We start from the raw sequence: 15,528 nt of genomic DNA, 5'->3' as shown, positions 1-15,528 counted from the left end.
TCCTGTATGTTCATTTTAAAACAATAGGTATTATTTATACTCGTCATGTTATTTAGTTTATTTGAAAAATATGTACAATAAAATGCTCGATACATACACAGTTGTCGGAGAAACAAATTTAAAACGAAAATGAAAAAGAGAGAGAGAGAGAGAGAGAGAATCGTTTTTAATTCATTAAATTCTATCGAGAGATCGAAAGTCTCTTCCATTAATTGAAATAATCAAGCTTTCGGCATATTCGCGATCTCGAAATGTACCACGTTCGACTAATATTCCTCTAGGAAAGTTTTGTCGACAGTAATATCATCCTATGTTTGCATATTAGCGAGATGGCTAACCCATTTAATACTGTTCATTCTGTTATTCCAATAGAATTAAACGAAATCGGTAGTTCTAAGGCTCACGAATGATAAGTTTTCAAATGCATTTAGTTCACGTGCCGTGAAATAATAAACTATGATTCGACGGTATGCGAGAAATTGTCAATCAACTATTCGCATAACTCGCGTTTATAAACTAATTTGTTTTATCTTCCCTAATATATACTTCAATGTGTCAATCGAGGCAACGAATCTCCGAGTGTAGTTCCTGGTACGCGATGAGATAAAACGGTACAAGCACCTCTTTGTTGAAACAAGTGTTACTTCGCTATTGAACAAACTGGTTCTTCTTCATAATCGCTCCAACTCAAAGCATTTTAATGATCACGATTGAGAGAAAACAAACTCAAAAGTACTTCTATATGAATGATACACTACGTCTGTGTTTGTCTCTTGAAGATTGATTAACGGAAAGAAAAAAAAATTCGATATACCTACAATTCGATCCTGTATTCATTTTACATTTATATTAGACCAAAGATTTAACGATTAATTTAACCAAAATGATTCTTATCGTTAAAACATTGAAAAAATATTTGTTATTCAATGGAAAAATGAAGAATCATCGTTGGACAAAGGTAACACGTGTGCAATCAATAATATAAAAATGATTTTAATCTTCGTATTTAAAATATAACGTTGATAAAATATTAGTTATTATTAAAAAAAATGTAGGGAATCGTGGTAGAATAAAGGTAGCAAGCGTGCAGTGAGACAGGAGTGTTGTACGTATTTATACAGGTGGAAGCAGGTAGAGCGATTATCAGATTTATCGTTTGGCCGCGAGTGGAATCGTTCGGGCAAGTAACGTCACGGTGGATGAGGGTATTTAGACATCGTGCGGTGCAACAATGGCTAGATAAAATATTTCCCATCACGTGGTCGCGTCGCGGCCGATTTACAAAAAATGAATTTCCGATCGGACGAGCAATCGGTTGTACATCGATCGATCCTACGAATCGGTTCTCCTCCCTCATACGGGTTTTAAACGACCATCGTGGAGGAAATATTTATTCCGAGCACGCTTGAATTTTTCAATCCCCGTGGCACTACTGATCAGTGATTGGCTTAAATCTTTTCTGCTTCAAGCACTGCTTCGATCGCATTTGTAAATAATCAATCGCGAAGCTAACCTTTTCGACGATCGTTCGCGCAATTTCATTCAAGACGATACAAATCTTTTTTTTATTTTATTTTATTTCATATATAAATTAGTTGACGATTAATATGAATAAACAAAAAACAATACGGAATCTTTTACATAAGTTATTTAGTCATATATTTATACATGTATAAGTCATTTAGTCTTATATAATATAAACGACACTAATTTGGAACTAAGCCAAACGGATGACACTGGTGCAAGTACACCGATTATGAGGATTAGCGGCATTCGAATTGTAAATGCAGGTAGAACAAATGGTAGTACACCGTATGCCCGGTGCTGAACGTTATAAACTTTAACGGAGATCACCGGCCTGGTAAACGATGTTTCGTTGCTTTCTCGTTCACAACTGTAGAACGATTTGCTGGGCGCAAACGACTGTCCACTAGCTAATTAATCGATTAGCATCGTTACGCGTTTCGGTTAATTTTCAAAATTGTTACGGTGGGACGAACGGGAACGTTGATACTAATTTCGATTCGGTTACCGTTCTTGTGTGCTCGTCAAATATGATGAGCTCCAAAAGAAAGGTGGGAAAGAATATTTCGCGAATATGTGTGCACGTGATCGAGACCTATTTAAAATCATAATCATTTTTTTATATAACACGGAGTTTGATAAATAAATTTAAAGAATGAAAATATTTTTCTTCGTTATTTTTTATGTTACCAAAGTAATACGAATATTCTTTATTGAAAAAAAGGGAAGAAAAATACGAGCTTATGCGTACGCGATTAGGAACTACTAGAAATAATAATAATGATCTTTTTTATACAGCCAAGAATTTGATAAAGAAATTTAAAGAATGAACAAATTTCTAATAATATTAATTATCTTGTCCAAAAAATAAAACTATTAAAATAGGTGTCTTAGAAAATTTGGACAGGTTAGAAATTCTTTTTGAACGTTATTTTGATCTTGTTGTACGTTTTGTCCCTTTCATGGGGACTTCATCAGCAACTCAATCATTTTTGTTCACAAGTCTTTATACATTTCTTCGAAGAAATACATTCTTATTAATAAACTACACTTGACATTTATAAAACGTTATCCTAAAAACCGTTATGTTACAACATGTAATCAAGCACTACTTTTTAGGATAACGTTTTATAAATGTCAAGTGTAGTTTATTAATAAGAATGTATGTCTTCGAAAAAATGTATAAAGACTCGTGAACGAAAATGATCGAGTTGCTGATAAAGTCCCAATGAAAGAGACGAAACGTACAACAAGATCAGAATAACATTCAAAAAGAATTTCTAACCCGTTCAAATTTCCTAAGACACCTATTTTAATATTAATATCATTTTTTTTATTATTTGTTGTATTATCAATATGATAAGAATGTTTGTAAAAAGTTGAGAAAACGTTGAGAGATCTAGCTGAGAATTATCCAACTACGCGAATCCGTCCACCTTGATGAAGAAAAGTTTCCAAAAAAGATAGAACAGAATAGAAGAAGTAAGAAGAAAAAGAAAAAGAAAAATAATAAGAAAAGAAGAGGAAGAGGAAGATGATGACGAGAAGGAGGATCAGAAGGAGATGGATGAGACCTTCGAGAGATGTCGTCGAAGAAGATAACGTTTTCGATGAGCTTTTACTCTCTCTCTCTCTCCCTCTTTGACGATCCGGTTTATAATACTACGTCCTTCGGAAGAGTTTCAGTAGTTACGTATATATATATACATACATACATACATACATACATACATAGTAGTAAGTTGAAAGAGAAGAACAAACAATCGATCCATTCGTTCCTCTCTCGTGTCAACACAATTTACCTCTTAGAGCCAATTTCGCATATTGCCGGAAGGTGAATCTCTCCCTCTCTCTCTCTTTCTATCTTACTCTTTCGCAACTAAAGCTTGGCACGCAAGGCAGACACGACGTGCGACGAGTTTGTCGAGAGGGATGCGGATATTGCGTATGCGCTTCTCTTCGCGAAGTAAATATCGAAAGATAGAAATGGAGATGTAACCAATAAAGAAAGAGAGAAAGAGAGACAGAAATAAAGAGAAGGAGAGAGAGAAGAAGAAGATAGAAAACGTCCACACGAAGAGACATTCTAACGGAATCTCGCAATGTAGCCGACTGTCGGTTAACTTACTTAAGTGTCTAAATGTAGAGTCGCTCGGTGGGTAGCCGGCACGTTAACTTTATCGAAACTCGTTTTAGCGAATTGCGACTAGACGACGACGACGACGACGACGACGACGTCGACATTCTATGTTGCTTCTCCCTCAGGGTCTTCACCGACGGTCCGGGAATTGGACGAGAATTAGGCTGCGTTAATTTGAAGTTAGATTACGAATCTCGAGGTTCTTGCGAATAGGATATGTTCTATTCTCGTTGAGACAACGTAAATTCTCATCTGATATCGTTAACTTCGTTTCACAAATTTTAAGCATAATTATTCAAATATATTACACGTTTGATTATCTTTTCTCGGCTTTATATATATGTAGGAATATTTTTTGTAACCCTACTTTTACACTTTCTTACTCTGATACTCTTTACCCTCTTCTTTGATACTCTTCACTTTTCACTCTTATACTCTGATACTCTCATATTTTTTATTCCTCTTACTCTGCGATTTCTCCGCTACCGCTAACTCTGATCTCTTTTACTTTTCTCTGCAACTCTTCTTCTACGACTAACTCTTTATTTTTTACTCTTTACTCATTACACTGATGCTCTGATTCTCTGATGATTCTCTGATGATTCTCTTACGCGACTCTCTCATCTTATATATTCTTCTCTTCTCGTATCCCCCCGCATCCACGCTAAATACACGCATGTACTCATACTCTCTCATTTCTCTCACACCATAACAACAAAGGATAACATTTTTTAAAACTCTGCCTAACCGAAAAACAACTTTACTTAAGCTCGAAATACTAACGTACATATTTAACAACGATCGTTCTCGAACATTCATATCTTAACGTTTCTCGCCTTTATATTTATTCCAATCCCACATATTTGTGTATCGTGAGTAAAAATAAGATTATTTTTCTTTTACCGTTTAATACAACTTGACAATTATTCTTAGAGACGAATGAATATTTTTGTTCAGATGTCTGATTTCCGAAAGATTTGACTAGCATTTTTCTCGTTTTAATATATTTATTTCGTAAATAAAAGAAAAGAAAAAGAACTGAAATCGATTCCTTTTCTTTTTGGCCACGTAACCAGCCCCGAAACGCATTATTCCGTGAAGTAAGTGTAGTGTAGCCTGACAACTACTCTTAGAGATGAACGACGAAGTTACCACGAAAGGAAAGAAGCGGGTTGAAGAAGGAAAAAGGCCAGGGGCGGTACACGACAAGTCCATTCCGCTTTCAGAGACTCCTTTACGTCTGGAGAAATAAAATGACCTACACAGAGGAATACCACCGTGTGATTAGGATCAGACTGCAACTGTATGACGTTAAAATAGTCGTAGTAGTAACGCTAGAGAAACACACATAAAACTGTAAGTGAGAAATGGATTAAGAAATTGCATAGATAAGTAATGTAAGATATCGTATTAAATGTTAGAAAAAGCCAACGACATTATAGTAATCAATACTTCTCTCAAATGTCATGATATATTTCCTATCAGAACCATTAGAAATGTCACAAATTGAACCACATCGAGAAATACGAGTTGACCTCGACACCTTCGAATTTCCTAAGTCCTGATTTTCGAACCGAATACACACTTACTTACTTACTCACCCCGTTGAAATTCGTAAGTTGTTATAGACTCGTGCAAAAGTCATGAGTTAAAATTGACGGACCATTAAGAACTGGAGCGTGGTTAGATAACCTCGTAGTGTTAGCTATGCACGAGTTTAATTACATTGATGAATTACGCAAACTCTATCCTTTTCTCTCCCTCTCTATCCTTCTCTCATTCTCTCTCACCCTCTTTCTCTTTCTATCTATTTATCTCTCTTATAACCAAGTTCAACGGAGACAACGGATTCATCTTCATCGCGAATACGAAGTGTCTAGAATCGATACTCCTGAGAATTTCTTGGTTCGTATCATTAACCGGCACCTGCAACGTGAAGCTTCGCTCGATTACCGAAAATCGATTGATTACGTTGCCGCACGCATTCAAAGTTTTTATTAGAGTTAAGTCAATTTCAAATCTAGGTAACAAGGAATATCAATGAAGTTTCAATTACAAAATTATCTTATAAATTTATCAAGAAATATTTTCTGTACACGCCGATAATTAAATATACCTATATTTCTGTTTTTCGAATAGACTTATCAATTTTGAAATGATAAAACATTAACGAATATAAGTCAATATTTTATTGACTTATGTTTTAAAAGATTATAACATATTTTTATAACCACGATGTTCTCGTTATTTTTTGACAAATTAATTTACATCGGTTACTTTAATGTTACATATTTTTTTCTTACAAATATCGTGTTTCTCTAAATTTACGTAGAGTTTCGAAACTCTTGGTCAGTAGTGTATATACATAGATAGGTACAGGAGCTTGGCGTGGAAAATTGGTCTGGCACAAGTTCCACGCTCGATTTGTTGAAAAGCGTGAAAGGTAAACGCGACACCGGGGGGGCAGTTCTCGTCGATATTTCCCCGGGACTGTCGGCCGGCCTAATTGAAATCGTCAGGCCTTTTATCACGCTGAACAAAAGACGGTAAAGTCAGAGAGCGTGGAACTCATTACGCGTCGCGGAATCATAGAATGCGAGAATAAGAGAGAAAGAGTGAGAATAAGGGAATAAGAGAAAGAGAGAGAGAGAGACAGAGACAGAGATATTCGAAAGAGCTCGATAGGAAATTCGCGATCGACCACTGCGAGGATGCGGAAAAGTCTTCTTGCTCTTTCAATGGATCGACTAAAACAAAGGGAAACCATATGGAGATGCCGATAGAGACAATGAAAGAGGAAAGGGAAGGTTCGGGGTGAAAGCTTGAAACACGTACAAGTTTAGCGCATCCTCATAGACGATATCCGATATCAGCTTTGATCTCAAAAGCAGGGGTATGACTGTCTTTCCAAGGTGCCTGTATCGAATTTCGCCAAAGAAGAGAGAGAGAGAGAGAGAGAGAAAAATAGGAAAAGAGAATACTCCTACACGAATTCATAGGAACGCCACCTGAAAATTTCCAACGACTGTCTAGTTTCTATCGTCTACGAGACATGGTCGTCTCTTCGAGTTTCGATACAAGAAAACGAAAAACTTCTTAGTATGTTGAAAAATTCTAGAAGGGGGGTTTGTGAAAAGTGGAGAGAAGGGTTGGTTGGTTGGTTGGTTGGTTGGTATCGCGCATGCCACGAAAGCTTATTCCAAGATTTCGGATAAAATTCACGAAGTAGATACTCTCGATATCAAACTAAAGGAAATACTGTTCGATATTGTGGATTGTACGCTACGATACTCGGATATTGGATTGAGTCTGTATATTTGACCTTCTAAGAAATATCTATATACATATATATATATTTATTTATATATATATAAATATTTGTATTTAAATAAATAAATAAGAAAGAGAATATTATAATAATAAACGTGTAAGTTTGGAAAGAGAACAGAAAGTATTTCGATTTGGAAATCTAAGATAACTAGAAGCTAGTCGTCGTAAGAGAAAAGCTAGTTGGCCGAGCCAATTTTCTTCCAACCTAGATATTCTCGTGACTTTCGTATAGTCTACAAGAGGTCTGTCCGACCTAATTTTCCGAGCTTCGTGGAAACGCGCCCCTTTGATGGCCTATTTATCCCAACGTACTCTACTATGATAAATATTTTGTTTGAGAAATATGAAGAATGCAAATTATTTCGTAGAATTTATTTTAATTATATTTTCTTATTTTTCGGTAGTTTTTAAAATAAAATATATTAAATAATAAATTAATATTTAATTGGTAAATATATATTTTATAATACTTTTGAGTCAATATTATAATTAAATAGCTAATATATTTATTAAAGGATGAAAATCGAATCAAATTAATATATTAATTAATATATTTAAAATACTGAAACTTCTCGTATTGATGAAATTAAAATGAATTAAAAATATTGACTTAGTAAATACCAGGCAATTATGTAATAACTAATAATAATAAAATGAAAGAGAGACAGTAAAGAAACACGTAAGAAGGAAAAAAAGATATAAGAGAGGACACAAGTTGAATCTTCTGATTCCTTTGAAGACTCGGTTGCAACTGTTCTTTCCTAAGATATCCCCAACCCCTAACATTATTTATGCTTCGTTCGTGGAGGTCGCGAAAGCGAACGAGGGTGGCGGCACGAGCGCAGAAATACTACTTTCGGAACTTGGAGAACTTCTGACGGAAACCACCACGAGCTTGGCAGAGCGGAAATTTATGGATTTTGTTTGGTACCTTCGTCTAGACCAGGACCGAGCTTCGATTTATGATAGATTCGAAAAGGTATCGGATAACGATGATAAGAGGATGAGTCGATGGCTTTCTTCGATTTTTCTTTTCTTGCCGTATGTGATAAGAAAAATAAATCAAGTAATTTTCTTTACGAGTTCGATAATAATTGACAAAAATATTGAAGTTTTAAAACGCGTGACTTTGTATTTACCAAAACACGTGTTATTCGTGCTTACTTTTTTCTAGAAACATAAAAGCGTATCAATTTAAGATACATTAAATAAATTTCTAGGAATAATAGAAACGTGAATAAAAGGACTTGAATGGTAAGAAAATCTAGAATCAGAAGAAAGCAGCTTACGTCAGCGTCAAAGCTAACGCCGGAGGTCCAATGTGACATACAGTGATGCGTGAGAAAGCCGTTTTATAATAGAAATCGTTATCCTAGTGCGCGCAACGTGGTATCGAAGAAGTCGCAGAAGCCTTCTCTCTCACCTTGGCTCCATGTCGGATTTCTCGAAATAGTAGAAGTAGAAGAAGAAGAAGAAGAAGAAGAAGAAAAGAGATAGAGAGATAGGAAAAGGAAGTTTTCCACGAGACGGCCGTAAGTTCTTCCTTCTATTCCCATTCCGCGAATACACAGTGTACCTCCTTTTTCTTTTTTTTTTTCTTTCTTTTTCTTGCTCTTTAGAGTTTACGTTGATACTATTCGAAGGAACAATCCCGCAATCTCGAAGGATACAAATGCGAGAGCCATTTTTCTTCCTTGTCATTCGAAGAAGAAGTAGAAGAAGAAGAAGAAGAAGAAGAAGATGTGAAAGATGAAAAGAACGATCTGATATAAAAGTATAATTATTCTACGAATTTCGATCAATCGTAAATTATCCTTCTACTTTAGAAATGTTGATGAAAAACGTTCAAAAAAATAAGTACCAATGCTTATATATGTATATACATAAGTTGTTAAATAGGATTTATCGCAATGGTCACGCGACCACGAAAACGTCGACTTATTGCTTGACATAACACCACTGCTCGTTTTCCTTGAGGCTTTTAAATTATCGTCCGAAAAGTGGGTCGAACAGCCGTCTAATTCCACTTCTCCTTTTCGTCGCGAAAAGAATAGAAAACTTATGGACACGAAATGGTTGGAAAGGCTATCCATTATGGGATAAATTTTTCAACGACTACGAAAAGGTTGGATGTTTTGCTTGAATAATTTACATGAATGGAAAAAAAATATACATCGAAAAGTTCTCCTTTCGTGTAAATGGTATAATCGAGGTCGGACTGGTTAGTTTTAATTAGGGTTCAACATTTTCTGATGATATTTCGATATCAAATAAATTATTTCGTATAAAAAACATAATTAACAAATAATATTTGTTCTAACGAATAATACTACTGAAAATGGTTGACTTATTGAAAAAATATATAATAGGACTATGTTCCTCTTATGTATCGGTCCATCGTAGATCCCGTTCATAATATTATTGGTAACGCGGTAGAGGCCGGCAGTTAGTTTACCTCGTTGGTGATCTCAGTTAACCGCGTCAGAGGAACTTAATTACATCTCTCTCCCTAACTAACATAATCTGTCTCCGCCTCCCGATAACCAAGCAGCGTCTGTCAGTTTCTCTGAAACTGCTGCCAGAAGGAGAGACCGGTTCGAGCTAATTAGTTAATGTTCCATTGCGAACGAAGACTTCAACCTTCTCTCTCTCTCTCTCTTGCACACACACACACACATACACACTTTCTCTTTCACTCTCTCGCTCACAGACTGTCAACGCTTTCATCCGGAGTAGCCGCTAATGTTCAGTCTACCAAGTTCAAGAGAAAGAGGGTTGAAATAGGGTCTCGTTGATAAATCGGTGAAACCAAAGCTACGTTCATATGCCAAAGCTATGCATACGTGAGAAGTACAAATATCTTTGCAGTGAAGCTTAATCGAGCATCGTTTAACGATACCACACGCTTAAAGTGTTAGAATCACACCAAAGTGAAAAGAAGGATTTTCCTTTCTCCTACGATCTCATCCGAACGACAGAGTAAAAAAGTTTCAAAATCGTTTATGTTCGTTTCGTTCAACCTCGAAATTTGTTGCTCTTGATCGATAAAACTAAAAGAAAGAAAATAATCAATAAAAACCAATGTGTGTGCAGGTATTAGATAGATTCGAAGTGTACTTCGAGTTACACTCTTTTAGTTTCAGTTTCTCATTGTGCTAATAAATTAGATTTATTTTTCTACATTTTATTTTAATTATTTTTATAACAGTTTTATTAACATACAGAACTAATGCCTAGAATCTTTCATAATTCGTTCAACTGTTGATCAACTGATTTTACACACGCACAACTACCTAACTCTGGAACCTTCGATATTCTTCGCTCAGGCACACACACAACTAACGTGTTTCAGAACCTTTTACATCCTCTCTCACATTTGCATTCCTACATCTATATATATATATGTATTATATATAGGCATTCCAAGTACGGTAGCTTGGATCCCTTGCGCACAAGTATGTACATTTTGCTCAGTCGGCGTCAAAAATGTTACGATTTGTCGTTGCGTCGTGTATAGTACCTGCACACATACTGCTTTTTTTTTCCCATCTATGTAATGTTCTATTCTATTTTCTAGGAAATTTCTTTCGTTAGAACAGATACACCTGTGTTGTCGAATACGTTATTATCGGTTGGTACCTATGCAAAGGTGAATCGGTATTTTGTTCAATCGAGTACGATCGATTGATCCCCTTCAAATGAGTTTTACGTTATTCTTTCTGTCTGTCTCCCTCTCTCTTTCTCTCTATCTCCCTATTTTATTTTTTTTATTTTTTTCTAATTATTTTAACTAAATAAAAAGAGAGTATGCTCTAAAATTGGTCAGCTTTATTACAGGATGCACGAGCAATTCAAACAGAAATGGGGTTCGTCGATATCGATCGTTTACGACGATTACCAAGCGTTCGTTCAACATGAGCTTCTCTTCGCGAACCTTGCGTCGTATCAAAGGACGCATTTAATTAGCACCTAACGCGACGTTCCTCCCACCCCCTTTTCTCTCTCTCTCTCTCTCTCTCTAGCTTTGTCCCAGTACACATTTTGGGTATACACTACTAAAAGGAAGGGGAAGGACGTATATCGGGTGTCAAATTAAATTTACGCTAGACGTCCTTTGACCGTTTCTCAAAGTTTCCACTCTCATGGAATTTCGCTATATCTTTCTAACCGATAAATTTTCAACTTTTCCTTTTTCTTTTCTTTTCCTTTCTTTTCTTTTTCTTTTGATTACAACTTCCATTACGGATCTGATCGAACATAAATCATCGTACTTTTGAGATTAACTGGTCGTAAGTAATGTCTACTCTAAATTTTGGGGAGGAAAACAGAAGGAAGGTGAAAGGATAAAGTAATTTTTTCTCTTTTTTTGTTCGTTTTTTTTTGTTTGTTTTTGTTTTGGACGCAAACAAAAAGAACAGGAAAATTGTTCGCTCGCAAGTGGAAACGTTTGTATATTTCTTTCTTTGTTTTTTCTTTTGTTTTTTTTTGTTTACGGTGAAAAGCTAGAATGGAAGACGGAAGAGGGTTGCGATCGTGAAAGTTTCTCGCGGGAAAAGAGAAATGTGTCGGGGCTTAAGAGAAACAAAGAACAGACTGTCTCGCAGCGGTCGGCACGCATATTGTCCTTCGTACTTTCTCCCCCAATGAGAGAATGCTGAAGGTACCAGCGTCGTGAGGTACCGCCAAGCTTCGAGTGAAGGAAGACAAATAAAAGGAAAACGAGGGGGTTATCGTCTATCGTGACAAAGGCGTTAGGAGTTTGCTAAAACAAATGTTTCAAACCGTTTCAGTATTTTATTGAATCAAGAAACACGTTTGTCTTATTTCTTTTCCTCCTCTTCAAAAAAAGAAAAAGAAAAAGGAAAAAATAACAAATTATTTGTTACTTCGTAATTGATTATTCGTAATTCTTACTATACGCATAATCTTAAAGGCTTTTATTTATTGGGTCAATATTCAACCCCTTTGCAGTGTAACAATTTATGGGGCTTGTGATATCCTTTTAGACATAAATATGAGAAATACAGGTGAACAAAAAATTATTATTATTTATACTGAATAATATATTAATTATATAATATTAACAAAGTAAATGAATAAATTTTAAAATTGTCTTGCAAAAATGGTATTATTTCTTTAAAATACAAATGAGTATCTTTATTTTTTGTCCAAGAGAATAGGATCGTAATCGTATGACTGAAGAAGAAAGATATAATTAAAAGTTCACGTAGACACCGACTGTGAACTTTACGTTAGGTTATGTTTAGTGGTACGTATTATATTAAAAAAAAGAAAAAAAAACAGCAAACAGATAGGAAAAAAATTTAATTTCCTGTTACTCTACCGAGGTGAAACGTGATTGTATCATCGAGGGTCGAGTGGAAGAAAATTTCATTTCCCCTCGTAAAACTCGGCCGAGGAAGAAAAAAAAAGAAAAAAGAGGAAGAAGAAGAAGAAGAAGAAGAAATATGCTTATGTACACTCCGGAAGAAACAGGTATACTTGAAAGTTCTTGGAACGAAACTTGAGAGAGTCGGCCGTCGCCGGCGCATTCAGTGTACTTTTAAAACTACGATACTGTGCACTTTACACAAAAATTCTTATGAAATAGAATTAAAAGTCGAGTACTTCGACCGTCATTATTCCGGGTCAAGAAGAAGAAAAAAAGAGGAAGGAGCCCTTTTTTTCTTAATCTCTATCGGATGGATTAAAAGGTAGAAAGTACGAATAGTACGGGACAGAAATAACAATATAAATTCAATCGATATCGACGATATGGAATTATAAAAGCAACGAAATGTTGACAAACGAGAAAGAAAATTCTAAAGAAAAACTATTGCATATAAGTAAAACAACAATAGTATTGTAGAGTTTTAATCAATAATATAAGCTAATATCAATGAAAAGTCTAATCAGTTAAAACTCGTTAAATTAGTTGAAACTAGCGCTATGAGATTTTGTTTTTCTCTCTCTTGTGGTTCCATAAAAAACAAAGGGATAGGTCCTTTAGAGAGAAAGATCTAAGTAAGAGGAAAAAAAAGAAAGAAAGAAAGCTACTGCAAGCTTTCCGAAGAAAAAGGCTCTTTCTTTCAATTCGAATCGTCCAACTTGAAAGCTTACGGAAAAAAATGCGGAAATTACAATCGAAATTCAAGCGGCGAGCATGAACATTGTATGAAAAGTTAGCAATATGCTAATTGGATGATGAAAACTAGTAAAACTGAAAACGATCCGAAAGACGATGAATTCAAATTCTTTTCCATTGAGTTTGATGAGCTTTGGGGGTAAAGACACGCTCTGTTGTATTTCATTCTTATCAAACAACTTTATAATTTACAGATCTGGCCAATATAAATTCATAGAATTTTATCATTATGATATAAAACATACATGAGTACATTTCCTTATTGCGTTTCAACAAAAATGCTAAGAAAAGAACAAAAAAATGTTAACGCGTCACTTTCGACTTATTTTTCCGAATAACGTTTTCTCTTTCTACACGCTTTTCCACATTTTTATTCGTTCGTATAAAGAAGAGAAGAAAACTTCGGAATTTAATATCACTGCTGTATTTTTTAGCTACTACCAAAGGTAGATATCTTGTTATCTCGCGCATGTAATATTTAACTTTTTAGTAAATGAAGTAAACTCGATCTCGGTTGTAAATTATGGCTAGAGAATTTGATCAGAAAAATCTATTTCCCTTTCTTTATCTCTCATTTGTTGTTTCTAATGTTCGAACGACAAATTAACTTACAAAATAAATAATAACTTTCTTTTATTACCGATTGATAAAAGAGCAAACTTTTTGGGGATAAAAATAAAGAAAATAAAAAAGAAAAAAAAAGAACAATAAAATAAATTCTCATTTTGAAAGGAAGAAAGTAGAGCAGCATTTGGACCGGTCGCGATGAGCATTGGAAAAGCTTAACGTTGATCGTGAAAGGACGTAAGGAAAATGTGGTTCGAGGGTGCATTCGCGATGTTACTTGCTTTTGCATCCTCGAAGAGGATGCACTTAGCGTCTTAGGTTGCTACTTTCTTCCTTGGATGAAGAAAGGAAGGGAAGATAGGTAAAGGTGATGCTGTCTGATGGTGCTGTTGAGAGCAAAAAAGGAAGAAAGAAAGAAAGAAAAAGAAAGAGAGAGAGAAAAATAGAAGAGCAAAGAAAAGAAAAAAGAAATAGGAATAGTAGAAGAAGAAGAAGAAGGAGAAGAAGAAGAAGAGCGAGGTCGAGGTTTTAGCGAACATCTGCCAAGCAGGCTGATTTCCAGCCAACGATAAGACCTCGAAATGCAGTCGAGCCGTGCGTCGGGATATAACCGCGTTGGAATTCATTAGTTAACTCCGCGGAACGTTGGTGGTGGTGATGATGACGGGAGCCACCATTTTCAGAGACTCTTCTTTTCGTATCGCAAGCCCCGCTCGCGCGCTGCACTCGGAATAGCATCGTGTTCAAGAATTCAACGAACGCCGGCAGAAATTCACTGCTTTCAATGAGAAAACGGGAAAATGTTTTCTAAAAGGAAGATAAAGTTCCACCGACTCGCCGAGTTAAACGTGGAAATGTTTCAAATTGAGAAATCTACCTCTTGGATGAGCTTTTCCTCATATAATCATTCTGTCAATTCCGTTGATAAAACAAAACAAAAACGAACGGATGTTATCACCAACGATTTCGCAATTTATTTTTTATCCAACAATTCGAATACATTTTCTAGCTGATTGCGATCGATCGATCCATCGTATTGTCATGCAAAATAACGTATATTTCTTATAATTTTGTATTACGTTTATATGATATTCTATCTTTCTCCCTTGTCAGTAATAATAAAGAAACGTACATATTCGTATTTCACGCTTCGGCGAAATGAAGTTTCCCCTAATCTAAATAGCTTCCGATTGATCTCCGCGAAATAACTAAATGGGTTTATATGGATAACACGGTCAGCAGCTAACACATTGATATCGTATGACTTATACGATATGCGTAATGTGTGTTTTCTACTAGGAATCGAATGACGCAGAAATACGTAATTCAGATTTTCATCTATTTTCCTTGGGAATATAATCAAAAAACATTATAAAAGAATACATACATTTTCGATTTTCAAGTTGACTAACTTGGGATTTTATATCGAACAAAAACGACTTGATAACTATGACTACTTTTTAATTGTATAGATCAAAAGAATTATAGATAATTAATTAAATAATTTAAAAAAGAATTATTTTTAAGAAAATCTTTCCCCGAAAGTACATGTTCGATAATACCATTAAATTCGAGAATAAATTTGCAAAATTGAAGGAAAAAAGAAAATGACAAACGGAATTAGCTTGCGCGGTCACTTATCTCAAACTTACGATCGGTTACCTGAATCGTGCGATTATACCTACTACATCAATACGAAGCTCGCGAAGTAATGCGCGTTTGGTGGGTGCGACCGCGTGCCGCGAAAGAAGCTGAAGCGCATGCGCCGAATCCTTCGGTAAATTTATCTCTCTTGCTCTCAATAAGTTTACCTCTGCATCTC

At 35.3% G+C, this 15,528-nt stretch overlaps 1 protein-coding gene across 2 annotated transcripts in view; it reads left to right on the top strand.

The window, feature by feature from the left end:
- Positions 1–15,528, top strand: part of LOC122524733 (bifunctional heparan sulfate N-deacetylase/N-sulfotransferase) — a 324,826-nt gene that overhangs the window by 151,746 nt on the left and 157,552 nt on the right. The window lies entirely within an intron of this gene.

The sequence above is a fragment of the Polistes fuscatus genome, unplaced genomic scaffold (genome assembly GCF_010416935.1).
Source record: "Polistes fuscatus isolate 324 unplaced genomic scaffold, CU_Pfus_HIC Scaffold8, whole genome shotgun sequence".
Taxonomy (NCBI): Eukaryota; Metazoa; Arthropoda; class Insecta; order Hymenoptera; family Vespidae; genus Polistes; species Polistes fuscatus.
This window is presented reverse-complemented; position numbering and strand designations above follow the sequence as displayed.